Here is a 15326-nt window from a genome sequence, read left to right as displayed (position 1 = left end):
AAAAATATTTCCCAAAAATAAGATAGGATTAGGATTGATTAAAGATTAGATTTTAATACTGACATTACATTTATTAATAACAATGAAAATTACAATACTTATTAATATCAAATGGTAGTAATTAGATAATTAATTGTATTATCTAGCTATGTCGGTGTTTCTTCTGAATCAAACTGTAAACCAAATATATCGTATAAATTTCGTTGAACCAAACTAAAATCTAATAAATGAAGGGGGTGATTAATAATCTTTACCATAACACACGAATATAACAGAAAAGACGTTAAGACATTTGACAAAATCCGACGAGAACAACAAATATAACATCAAAATTAAATACATGAATTTGGGATAGAAAGGTACCGTGACACGTCTTATAGCAATGCGGTTTCACACTCAGCAAAACAGTCACAATCGGGAATAAGTCACGTTCGGTAATTAAAAGATCAGACAACGTAATGACAAACCACAATCTAACACGTGGTAAAAATGTCCTTAGTTAGTTTGGACAAAGACACATCGTATGGATCAACCAATTGGTGATGGTGTTTACGGAGTGTCATTTTTAATCTGTCCTCATAACTTTGTTGGAGCAGTTTCTGCGTAAGGAGCACACTCCTGTGTATGCAGTCCGTATAGTGTGAACAAGCACGTGAATAACGTATCAATTGAGATATGTAAACACCATACGAAGGGGCAGAGGGTATGTTACTGCTGAGAAATGGGAAATTGATAATTGGGAAGTTGAAATCGTCCCGTTTATCATAGATTTTCGTGTGAAGTCGTCCATCTGTGTCAATATTGAGGAAAAGATCAAGGTATGAAGCAGTCCTTCTAGTATCAGTAGTATCCTTAATTTCAAGTTCACTGGGATATATGAGATGTAAGTATTGGCTGAAATATGGGTTATTCAATGCTGTATCTCAGGTTAAAAGGACAAAAAAAAAGAAATAAAGAGAAAGTGGACTTTCCTAAAAAGTTAGATAAAAAAAAGAACTCAGAACAAAAAAGATCTATGAACAGAACGGAAGTTGACCAGTTAATCTTAGTTGTAATCCGGGTGAAACTGAACTTGTTATATTAGGAATTGTTGGGCCAACAGCAATAAATGGTATAGGTGGAGGGATAAAATCGTCAGATTTACCGAAAGTAATTAAAAATGGATGTGAGATAGTTATGTTTAATATAATTTGTTAACTTTCCTCGTGAATTCTTTTTATTAATTATGGACACAGACTCCCTAGACCTTTAATCCATTCCACTTACCTGTATTTTCAATTATTCATTGCAGTACCGTGCTACATCTAGATAAACCTTTGGCATCATAGTGTATCGAATGAAGGACATTTTTTATGGCGCTTTGTGATACGTTATTCATTATCTGCAATAATATTATAATTTACAGTATTGATTGTTTAGATGTGGCAGTGTAGCAGCTATTTGACATATTTCAAATAGACATGTAAAGGTCGAGCCAATATGTTGTGATCAACAATATAAAATAAGCAAATAACAAGTGCTTATATACTTTTGAAAGTCAGAGGTCAACAGTGTTAACCACTCGAACATTACGCTTTAACCCTCTTGCTGCCGGTAGTTTTAAATGGTTGCATTTCACGTGCCAGAAAATACGACAACTGGACGCCTGTGACGTTACATGACATGCCCAACAATGACGTTACATTGGAGACCCATTGAAGAAAATTATTACACTGTTTAATTTTCGGTATTGTATTTGAAAGAGATACAGCAATAATGAGAAGCTTGCATAAATTAAAACATTGTCCCTCCGGTGAAAACACTTTTGTATTTTAATTGTCAAAAAATCTAGACCATATTTTAATAAATTTTACTGTTAAACTCATAAATAATACCACTCAAACAGTACGCTATTAAGATGTTCGTATTCTATATCATGTAAACACTTTAGATTTTTAAATTAAAAAAAAAATCAAGATTTGATTGTAATGAAATTTTACTGTAAAACATATAAATGTGTGCAGTTTTCTTTAATGCATGATGTATGTCCTCCTCAAATCATCCGAAAAGAAAGTAATTGTGATTTAATTTTTTTAACAGACACTGTCGTTTCCTGTGTACATTAACTTGAATTTCCTGAGGAGACCGTTACTTTAACTTTAATGCAAGTCCGAAGGATTTAAGAGAGGTCCAAGCCAAACAAGGTCAGTTACATATTTTGTACAAGCCACATACTTTCAAGTGGTCAAGTTGGCATTTGTTGTAAGAATGAATTTTCATTTAGTTTATGATTGAGAGATTCCCAAGAGTGAATAAAGTGATAACCGTTCGAGAACGAACCCTTTTTATTGCCGGAAAAGGGGGAGGGTAGTGTTATGCTTAAGGGTAAGAGTTAAGTCTGATAGGTTTGTATGTATGATATTTATTATTGATTAAATAGTCGTTGTTGAAACTAATAACTGTTGTTGTTATAATTCATCTTACTTCGAATTAAGAAACAGCTACATTAAGCTACTAAGTTATTTGCAAGTTACCATTACAGTTTCACAATTACCACTGAAAGTTATTGATGGGCCATCTTTCCTTTTTTCCTTTTTTTAGGTAAATGTGTGTCAAAAGAGTGGATTTTTACATCCTTATTACAAGGTCGAATTATAAGGGAGGATGAAGTAAGATCTTTGTTCGTGACAGTGATGATGAATCTACTTTCATAGGATTCCAGGCATTTGCGCCTAAGAAAAAGATATTTATGCAGACTTCTGGTGCCAGTCAGGAAATAGCTTGCAAAAAAAACCAGCCTAGTGTTTACTGTGATGAACTGTCCACAAAAAATTCTAAGACACCTAGCAACTAAACACTAGAATGAACTTGAGGTTGCCAAAAGTCTGGAGGTTGCATGTCAGTAACTGCTAGTAGTCCTTTGTTAATTTATGTATCATTGTCATTTTGCTTAGTTTCTTTTGTTACCTATTCTGACATCGGACTCGGACTTCTCAAGACTAATATTTACTGTGTGTTTGTTTATTCTACATTGGCTAGAGTTATAGGGGGGGGGGGGGGTTCAAATCTCACAAAATATGTTTAACCCCGTCGCATTTTTGCGTCTGTCCCAAGTCGGGAGCCTCTGGCCTTTGTTAGACTTGTATTTTTTTTTTTAATTTTAGTTCGTTTATATGTTTTGGAGTTTAGTATAACATCCATTTTCACTGAACTAGTACACATTTTTATGTAGGGGCCAGCTGAATCCTGCCTCTGGGTGCGGGATTTTCTCGCTGTGTTGAAGACCTTTGGTGGCCTTCGGCTGTTTTCTGCTCACTGGTCGGGTTGTTGTCTCTTTGACATATTCCCCATTTCCATTCTCAATTTTACCAAGCTTAATCCTGTATCTCTTATTAATACAATAAAATACTCACAAATAAACAAATAAACAAATAAACACACACACACACACCGTATTTTAGGCTCGAAATAATCAACCAAGAGCGTTAGAATTTGAAAAAATATGACAAATATGGGGCAATGGCATGAAGAAATCACCAAATCGCCCAAGAAGCTTAATGCTTTAACCAAAAGAAAAGGATATGGGGTAAATGTTTATAACACAAACCACGTATATTTATCTTTATGCGAATAGTACATAATATAATGTCCAGACGCTTCAACTGCCATTTCACATGAAGATGGACATGATTAATTTACTTCATTAATCCCACATTTTTGGGGGTGCAAAATATAGATGCAAGTTTCTGTTAAAATAATAATGTTGATTTAAGTTAACACCAATGGCATTGCTGAAGTCAATTGTCCGTTCAATGGCAAAAATAAAAAGATCACACCAAGCGAACACTTCCGTTTCTTTTTTTGAATTAGATATATACCACAACATAATTTGAAGAAGACAGGCTGTTATTACAACCAGGTTCAGGGTCAATTGTATATTGCACAGAAAGAATGTTGTTACTATGTTATTTACACATTTGTTGACTTATTTGTTCAAAAATTCAAAATAACAGAGAACTGTGAAAATTGTATTTTTTCCAAAGATTGAATTGTTTTATTCTAATCATTGAGACCAAATACCAGTTCTTTATTTATTGTAAGACAAATGTGCAAACAGTAACACTCCTGGAATTCTTGATAGTCTTAACCAAATTCAAATTCATTGAAACACAAATTTATAGCTATTAGAAAATCTAAGAATGTCATTCCATAAATAAAATAAGGAAAGATATTATTTTCCAAAACAAGAAAATGAAGCTATATTAAATGGCATAATAATTTATTGTGGTAAACAGTTTAAACTTTAAAATGCCGCTTAAATCATTTAACTTCTTCAATCCTGGAGTTTCTTTGATTGACCCGGCATTATTCCGATTTTATAAAAAAAATTTGTAATGTGATGTTTTTTTTTTCTATTAATAACTCTTAGTTAGTAAAGTTGTTTTAACATGAATTTTCATACGGTTGAGATTTCCGGTATTCCTAGGCGTGGATATGGGGAATGGCACAAGGACATCACTAAATCACCTTGTGTAACACGCAAATAAGACACCCAGAACCCACCAAATGATCTTCAAAATAGCAAGAACATTCCACAAGTAGTCAACAATGAGATGCCCCTCATTGATAAATGCAATCAAATCCAAGGACACAGCACAATTTCAAAATATCTAATAGAGAAGTACGACGGTTGCCACATGTGAAGCAGGATCTGCTTACCCTTCTGAAGCACTGAGATCACCCCCATGTTCTTAGTGGGGTTCGTGTTGCTCAGTCTTTAGTTTTCTATGTTGTGTTTTGTGTACTATTGTTTGTCTGTTGCTCTTTTCTTTTTTATCCATGGCGGTGTCAGCTTATTTTCGACTTGCGAGTTTGAGTGATCTCCCTATAAATGGCTTCTACCAGACAACACAAATTTTATACTGACAGGACACATCATTCACTGTCCAAAAACCAAAATCATTCCTCTTGCCATTCATTTTTTGTGCTGGTGCTTGGATAATGATAAATAGTTCTCTGTTCATGATTCGCCAACATCACCACTTTTGAATGCTAATTAGATTTGTAAGAAAGCCATTGCTGCGTTGAAGATCCATTGGTAATCTTGGGCTGTATTCTCTTCTCGGTTGTTTTCTCTTTCACACATTTCCCGTCTCATTCTCTTTTCTATATTGTATGGCGAATAAAGTATTTGTCTAAGTTTACTGTATATTCAGAAATTTTTGTGAGTATTTTTCATTTTGACTCTGCGATGACAGATCCAAATGCCAAATTAATTATTTGGATTTTAGTAAAACGTGCACAGACAATCAGATTTATAAATACAAGTTTTTATCATCTCAAATGAAACTTCAATTCAAGTTTGTGACAACATGCGTATACACATACAAATAAGCATTTACTATACAAGCAAAAACGTAATTTTGAAATATTTACCCAGTGGCATTATTCACAATTAAAAACACTCCACAGTAATTTCTGAATTAACAGTATACATTACTTATACCATGTGTATTTGTATGTTCCGCTACATTAAGTTTTAAATTGTCATCTTTTTGTAGTTTTGTTAGTAGCACATGTTTTGATTGCACATTTATGGCAACATCATTGTATTTTCAATCGCAGTTCATTCATTTTAAAAGTTGTCATTCATAGTGGACGATTTTTCCAGTTTTCAAAAGTTAGATTTTTTAAACTTGTATAATACAAGTTACTGGGTATGCGAGTTTGTTGCATTTCAAAAAGAAATACATCAAACTAACTGTTATTTACTTAATGTAAAATATGTCAGGAGAAAATGGAATTCATGTACTTTTTTACGGGAGAGAGGGGATGGGTAAAAAGTAAAATCACAAAAATACTGAACTCCGAGGAAAATTCAATCGGAAAGTCCCTAATCACATGGCAAAATCAAATGACAAAACACATCAAACGAATGGACAACAACTGTCATATTCCTGACTTGGTACAGGGATTTTCAAATGTAGAAAATGGTGGATTGAACCTGGTTTTATAGCGCTAAACCTCTCACTTGTACGACAGTCTTATCAAATTCCGTTACATTTACAACGATGCGTGAACAAAACAGACATTATAAATAAAATAGTCAAAATATGGGTACAGCAGTCATCACTGTGTTACAATATCAAAACAAACAATTATTTACAAAAAAGGACAAAAGCATCTATCAAATTAAAAACTACATTCATTGCTTTGCGTGTCTGACGTCAGAAAATGTAAACGTCACATAAGAAGAAATTTTGTCATTCAACGTTTATTCAAAACAATTTTATAATTTCACATGGGGAATGTTGGTATACAGGGTTAAAAAATCAAAAGTTATGTTAGAATTAATTTCAGAAATAGACCGAGATTTAAAATTGTCCAGAAGTTCTTTAGAATTTTTAAGAATGCACATATGGTTAATACAACTACGCGAGTAAAATAAATTTGTCGTTTGTCGTTCAAAGTATTTTCAAATTTATAATAGAACAATAACATAATGACATATAATAGAACAATAACATAATGACGGGATCTTTTAAAGTACAGAGTCACGTTATAAGAACCACAGAAACACAAAAAGTCGCATATACACCTTATCGCTATTCCCGCTTGACCCGAGAATCTGTCCCGCTCGAACTTTTGACGTCATACAACAATCATTTTTCCATTGTGGCGTCAGACATTTTCTATTATGACGTCAAAATTTTACGGGAACTTGTGTGATGTCCAGTAATGGCGGACAAATAGCGATAAGGTGTATACAAAACACACCAGCAAAAATGAAAGATAATACAAACACATTGACATTGACATTGACATGTATAAGTACCTAGCCACGTCAAATGGATATCACAGAAAACAAACCAAACAGTAAAAGTAATATTAATAATAGAACAAAGACAAATGAAAGAACAATATAACACGTTGTTAAGATGATAAACAACGTCAGTAATTGGCCGCAAGTTTTATTATCCTACATCGCTTTGATTCGCTGCACAAATAGGTGTCATACTTGGCTCACGATTGTTTTCCAAATAAAGTTAGGAGGGAGGTAGGTGGTCTTTACAAAAGATGCGAATTCAGTTTGTTTTATCCTACATCTAACTTTACGTGGTACCTACGGGAAATTGAAAAAAAAAGTTTTGGAAAAAACATTACCTCACTTGGATGTTAAATGGTTGTTCCCTAAAAGTGTCAATCCATTGTAAGGGGTTCAATAGTTATCAAAGGTACCAGGATTACAATTTAATACGCCAGACGCGCGTTTCGTCTACATAAGACTCATCAGTGACGCTCAGATCAAAATAGATATAAAGCCAAAAGTACAAAGTTGAAGAGCATTGAGGACCCAAAATTCCAAAAAAGTTGTGCCAAATACGGCTAAGGTAATCTATTCCTGGGATAAGAAAATCCTTAGTTTTTCGAAATATTCAAAGTTTTGTAACAGGAAATTTTTAAAAATGACCATATAATTGATATTCATGTCAACACCGAAGTGCTGACTACTGGGCTGGTGATACCCTCGGGGACGAAACGTCCACCAGCATTGGCATCGACCCAGTGGTGTAAATAGTAATCAAAGGTACCAGAATTATAATTTAATACGCCAGTCGCGCGTTTCGTCTACATAAGACTCATCAGTGACACTCAGATCAAAATAGATATAAAGCCAAACAAGTACAAAGTTGAAGAGCATTGAGGACCCAAAATTCCAAAAAGTTGTGCCAAATACGGCTAAGGTAATCTATTCCTGGGATAAGAAAATCAACATAGTGCATTGGTATCCAAGTCAATTGAATGAAAAATGTAAAATCGGTAAAGTGTAATTCTGGCTTTATATTTTATGTGCAAATACTTATATAATATATATTGATATATACATGTTGCTGTCTTATTTTTGGCATATATCCCATCACAATAAACACAATCCAATGCCAAAAACATGTAAAAAGCAAAATCACAAAAATACTGAACTCCGAGGAAAATTCTAAAAGGAAAGTCCCTAATCAAATGGCAAAATCAAAAGCTCAAACACATCAAACGAATGGATAACAACTGTCATATTCCTGACTTGGTACAGGCATTTTCTTATGTAGAAAATGGTGGATTGAACCTGGTTTTAAAGCTAGCTAAACCTCTCACTTGTATGACAGTCGCATCAAATTCAATTATATTGACAACAATGTATGAACAAAACAAACAAAAACAATAGGTAAAAATGTCACAAATAGGGGTAAATAATTCGGTAGGTCACATTCGTGAAAAGGGAACGGGATTGTAGTTACGACATAAGGAAAATATCTGATATCATCTGTGAAACGGATATTCCATAACGGTCAACCAACTCGTGATGGCGTCCGTAAAATTTAAAAAGTGATGATTAAAACTTCACCATTTGGAACTCTTGGTTTAAAAATGAAAATTCACAATTGGGAAGCTGGAATCATCTCTTTTGTCGTAAAGTTTTGTTTTCAACCGACCCTCGTAGTCAATTTCTAGATATAAGTCATAATCAAATGGCAAAATCAAAAGCTCAAACACATCAAACGAATGGATAACAACTGTCATATTCCTGACTTGGTACAGGCATTTTCTTATGTAGAAAATGGTGGATTAAACCTGGTTTTATAGCTAGCAAAACCTCTCACATGTATGACAGTCGCATAAAATTTCTTTATTTTGACAACAATGTGTGAACAAAACAAACAGACATAATAGGTAAAATGTCAAAAATAGGGGTACAGCAGTCAACATTATGTCATAATTTTAATCACTATAAAAACAAACAATTATGGCAAAAAGATAAACAAAAAGGCATATATACACAAGGCACATAAGCAAAAAGGAAAGACAAAAATACAAAAATTTACCATAGCACAATGACGGGTATAAGTACATTATTATCGAAAATAGACTAAACAGTAAAAGTAATAATTTAAAATCCCTCGATCCTTTATGGGTTGATTTGGCATACATAAATAAAATACAAAAAATAAGTAAGCAATGAACGAGGTTGTTAAATGTAATATATGCTTTTTTGTATTTCTTTGTTAAATATTTGTTTCTTTTTGTTGTGATTAAGATTGTGACACAGTGTTGACTGCTGTACCCCTATTTTGACATTTTTACCTTTTATGTCTGTTTGTTTTATTCACGCATCGTTGTCAATATAATGAAATTTGATGCGACTGTCATACAAGTGAGAGGTTTAGCGCTATAAAACCAGGTTCAATCCACCATTTTCTACATAAGAAAATGCCTGTACCAAGTCAGGAATATGACAGTTGATGTCCATTTGTTTGATTTTTTTGTGCTTTTGATTTTGCCATTTGATTAGGGACTTTCCGTTTTGAATTTTCCTCGGAGTTCAGTATTTTTGTGATTTAACTTTTTACAAAGACTAATAAAAACGACGTCATGTTTTCCAGGGTTCCTAATGCCTTTTGTTTTTCTGTCCTGTCGTTTCATCACCACTCTCCATTTCTGGCGGAGCTTGGGGAAATTTATGTCACAGTTTGAGCATCCAGGCATACAACAGCGTTGAGGCATAACGATATGAATTATAAGTCAATATATGGCGGTGTACACAAAGCGGTTACCAAGTGCAACGTGTAAACATGCGATACAAGCGCCTTGCTAACTACCGTTGGTAAACAAACTTCATCTGCCGCGCAAAACATGAGGGAAACCATTCACGAAAACAACTAATATAAAGATGAATAGATCTAGTACTATCTAAGAGTACTACCAGTTTCTGAAAGCTAGTTTATAATATAAATACAAGGTTGGGTACCAGGGTGAGATGGATGTATACTATACAAAAATTCTGTAACAAATCGTTTCATGAATGGGTACCGAAGAGGCATCGGAGACTATTAGCTTCTTTCTTTTGTCATAAACACTGAAAATATATATACAACTACTATCTGGTGAACTGTAGCAATATATTGATTTATTTCACATTTGAACATTGGAATTTATTTTAAATAAAATATATGTAGTTCATCCTGTTTGCCAAATCTTCACTCAAACTAGAGGCTCTCAAGAGCCTGTGTCGCTCACCTGATTCTACTTTGGTTTTGGAAATCATGTAAAAATAGATTAAAATCATAACAGATACCCTAATCATGAGTGAGGCCAAATTTGGTTTAATATTGGCCCTGTAATTTAATAAAAAAAATCCTGGTGGCCATCTTGAACAGTAAATCGGCCACAAAGTAGCAACACTTCATCAGCACCTCATAAGAAACATTTATGCCATGTTTAGTTTCATTCTATTCAGTGCACCTCTAGAAGAAGCATTTGTATGTATTTCCCTTAGGGTCTTATGTTAAAGGAAGTCCACCCACTGGCGACCATCGTGGATGAAGGAAAGGCTTCAAAGTAACAACACTTGGTCAGCACTTCATAAGGAACATTCATGCCATGTTTGGTTTCAATCCATTTAGTGGTTCTCTAAAAGAAGACAATTGTATGTATTGTCCATAGGGTCCTTTGTTGAACATTGTCCCAAGCTGGCGGCCATCTTGGATGATGGATCGGCTTCAAAATAACAACACTTGGTCAGCACCTCATAAGGAACATTCATACCATGTTTGGTTTCTTTCTATTCAGTGGTTCTTTTAAAGAAGACATTTGTAAATATTTCCCATAGGGTCCTATGTTAAACTAAGTCCCCCGCTGGCGGCCATCTTGGATAATGGATCGGCTTCAAAGTAACAACACTTGGTGAGCATCTCAAAAGGAACTTTCATGCAATTTCTGGTTTCATTCCATTAAGTGGTTCTCTAAAAGAAGACATTTGTAAATATTTCCCATAGGGTCCTATGTTAAACTAAGTCCCCCGCTTGCGGCCATCTTGGATTATGTATCGGCTTCAAAGTAACAACACTTGGTCAGCACCTCATAAGGAACATTCATCCTATGTTTGGTTTCATTCCATTCAGTGGTTCTCTAGAAGAAGTTCAAAATGTAAAAAGTTAACGACGACGACGACGGACGACGGACGCCAAGTGATGAGAAAAGCTCACTTGGCCCTTCGGGCTAGGTGAGCTAACAAGGATGCATTTAACAACACCGTCAAATCAATGCAATGTAATTTGCTTTAAAACTATTTATTATCATCTAGTAAGTCTAGTTTTGTACGTACATATATACATTCCCCCCAAAAAATTTGGACATACCTCATGTACATGGATATATATAACTAGAGGCTCTCAAAAGCCTGTGTCGCTCACCTGACTCTACTTTGGTTTGGGAAATCATGTAAAAATAGAAAAAAATCCAGATACCCAAATAACGATTGAGGCCAAATTTGGTTTAATATTGGCCCCGTAATTTAATAAAAAAAAATCCGTGTGGCCATCTTGAACAGTAAATCGGCAACAAAGTAGCAACACTTCATCAGCACCTCATAAGGAACATTTATGCCATGTTTGGTTTCATTCCCTTCAGTGGTTCTCTAAAAGAAGGCATGTGTATGTATTTCCCTTAGGGTCCTATGTTAAACTAAGTCCCCCGCTGGTGGCCATCTTGGATGATGAATCGGCTTTAAAGTAACAACAATTGGTCAATACCTCATAAGGAACATTCATGCCATGTTTAGTTTCATTTCATTTAGTGGTTCTCTAAAAGAAGACATTTGTATGTATTTCCCATAGGGTCCTATGTTAAGCTAAGTCCACCGCTGGTGACCATCTCGAGTATGGATCGGCTTACCGCATAGTCAGCTATGTATATATGCTTGCAAGAGAAAAGTAAATTTATCCTACATGTATATACATGATATAGCTACAAAATATCATTATAAATGACCTGAACAAATGTGCAAGTGAGATATTTAAATGACATGGTATCTATTCATCTGTAAACTTTATAAAATCTTCAGATTAATATATGTGCCTGTCCCAAGTCAGGAGCCTGTAATTCAGTGGATGTGTTACATATTTGTTTTTCGTTCATTTTACTTCGGGCCAAGTGAGCTTTTCTCATCACTTGGAGTCCGTCGTCCGTCGTCGTCGTCGTCAACTTTTTACATTTTGAACTTCTTCTAGAGAACCACTGAATGGTATGAAACCAAACATGGCATGAATGTTCCTTATTAGGTGCTGACCAAGTGTTGTTACTTTGAAGCCGATCAATCATCAAAGATGGCCGCAAGCGGGGGACTTAGTTTAACATATGTCCCTATGGGAAATACATACAAATGTCTTCTTTTAGAGAACCACTGAATGGAATGAACCCAAACATGGCATGTATGTTCCTTATTAGGTGCTGACCAAGTGTTGTTACTTTGAAGCCGATCCATAATCCAAGATGGCCGCCAGCGGGGGACTTAGTTTAACATAGGACCCTATGGGATACATACAAATGTCTTCTTTTAGAGAACCACAGAATGGGATGAAACCAAACATGGCATGAATGTTCCTTATGAAGTGCTGACCAATTGTTGTTACTTTGAAGTCGATCCATCATCCAAGATGGCCGCCATCTGGGGACAATAATGTTTAACAAAGGACCCTATGGACAATACATACAAATGTCTTCTTTTAGAGAACCACTGAATGGATTGAAACCAAACATGGCATGAATGTTCCTTATGAGGTGCTGACTAAGTGTTGTTTCTTTGAAGCTGATCCTTCTTCCACGATGGCCGCCTGCGGGGGGACTTCCTTTAACATAAGACCCTATGGGAAATACATACAAATGCTTCTTCTAGAGGTGCACTGAATGGAATGAAACTAAACATGGCATGAACGTTACATATGCTGTGCTGATGAAGTGTTGCTACTTTGTTGCTGATTTACTGTACAAGATGGCCACAAGGATTTTTTATTAAATTACAAGGCCAATATTAAACCAAATTTGGCCTCACTCATTAATAGGGTATCTGTTATGATTTTAATCTATTTTTACATGATTTCCAAAACCAAAGTAGAATCAGGTGAGATACACAGGCTTTTGAGAGCCTCTAGTTATATATATCCATGTACATGAGGTATGTCCAAAATTTACAGATCCATGTATTAGATACTAGAATGTGGGTTCTTATTATTGTGATAATAACCAAGTCGCATTATTTCCATTGATATAAAACTTTCTGAATATACAGTAAATAAAATAATATGTCAGGGAGCGTCAACCCAACAAGCCTGAGATGGACTTTGTTCCAGCCAAACAACAAATATAGCACTTAGCAAATATTGTGCATTTACATACTCAGCTATTTGTTTTATAGTTGCTTAATAAGTATTGACATTTGTTTTTTTTTTCCTAGACATAGTAAATTTCATTTGAATTGAAATAACAATTTTTTTCTCAATTTGTATTTCTTTTCAGACTTTTTAATATGTACAGGTAGTAAAATATATCACAGTAGTTATGTGATGGTTGTTTTCTCGTGATCTTAAGTTTCAGGGTGAAATATTTGTCACTGTGACATTGAGATGAAGAACTACAACAAAAGTACTATTTGTTGTCCTAAGGTTGTGTAAGGTGTGTCATGATGCAGTACATCACATCCCGCACTTTTTATTTTTCATAGCTCCTGCATTTTTTATGTGAGCAGTTTTCATCACTTGACTTCTGTTAGGTAATTGGAATAAGTTGGTCTTGGTGCTCTTTAAGCCCTGTCACTTATGGTCATCTACGTTAAACTGAATCAGCCTACAAACCTAGTTGGGGTCAGATTCCTGTCAGTGTAACTGTATAATGTTTCCCTAAAATAAATGTGTTGTTTCCTTTCCTTTCGGTCAATAGTTCGAGGACTTTAATACATCCATTGATTACAAATTTTTAGGTTTAAAATGTCCTTCAAAAATTCAGAAAAGTGCTTTTTTATAAATTGTATCAGCCATCCATGTGATAAAAGAATATTCCATTTACAACAAAAACACTGTTCCATGTATTTGCCATTATCAGGACATACTTAGATACAAATGTTAACTTTGATGATGTACAAGTCCAAAAGAGAATGTAGCCATTATTTTGTATGTATTATAGTATAGACTAAGTTATTTGCTTGAACGTCCAAGGGAGGGGGGAGAGCATTTGAAAAATCAGTTATGCTACCCCTTTTATACTCACTGGCTATGTCCAGAGTTAAATATAACAATAAATTGGTACATGTTGGCAATGTTTTTAATATTGAGAACATTTAAACCATTTAGGTTTCAACAATTTACATTTTCAATTGTTTTTTAGCATATTTTGTCATATTTGTGCGAAGTATACAATTTCCTATAAAATAAGGAGAATTTATACTCTTAAAAGTCAGCAATCGCGCACTGTAGTCATACTGCATAAAGAAACAATTTTAAGATTTTTTTCTAGGGTTCATTTTGTTGATTCTGTCGTGCTCAGCTGCTGAACTTCATTGTATGACCTGAAATTAAAAGGATACATACACGTTTCTGAACTGCTAGGTTAATATAAAATAAATACCAAGAACATACTTTCATGCACAGGAAAAGTGCAAATTATAATAAATATTTCATGTAATAAAAAAGACAAAATGTTACAATACAGTTATTTAACATTAAAATTAATGCCATATTAAAAAGTCTTCAATTATCATCACACTGTTGTATATTTGTCTAACGTCACAGTACCCAAATTGCACCGAGTACCCAAATTGCACCTATTCAACAAAAATAGCTGCGGAAATCTTACAAGTTTTCTTTGAGACTAAACAATTTGTATTTTTATGATTTGGCATTATACACGTGTTTGAACATAGGTTGACATATTTAAGTATACACAAAAAGTTCACAGTATATATATATCAACAGATGAAGCATTCCCTGGAAATTAAATCTACGGAAACGTCGCCATGCGACGTTCTCTAAATGTCATCTTTTAAAAATGAGCAAATTAAACATGTTAAAAGCATCCATTTCTTAAAAAATGAATAGTAAGCATGGAATAATATCAAATATTTCAAAATATTTGAAGAAATAAAACAAAACATCTGTTACTCGATTTTTAAGGATGTGAATTTAAACATGGATGCAATTTGGGTACTCCTCATTACAGAATCATGGATCGTTTGGGGGTCGGTTCAAACCCATTTTTCTATGATTCAATATGGATTCAAAATTAAATTAGTGTAACTATATAGTAAATAAGGATACATCTACAAAATAAACACAGAATGGAAATTTTTGTCTGGATCATAAAAAAACGTAGGTGAAAAATCTGTCAAAATCGTTGCAATTTGGGTACCCTCACGTTAGGGGCTGACAATTTTTTTTTTAATCATTTTTGTTTTAAACTGAAAATAAAGAAAATAGCCAAAGATATTTATTTAACTACGTCAAATTCGGTCTATATTGCATATTCCA

The sequence above is a fragment of the Mytilus californianus genome, unplaced genomic scaffold (genome assembly GCF_021869535.1).
Source record: "Mytilus californianus isolate M0D057914Y unplaced genomic scaffold, xbMytCali1.0.p SCAF_7, whole genome shotgun sequence".
NCBI classification, from domain to species: Eukaryota; Metazoa; Mollusca; class Bivalvia; order Mytilida; family Mytilidae; genus Mytilus; species Mytilus californianus.
Note: the sequence above shows the minus strand (reverse complement) of the source record.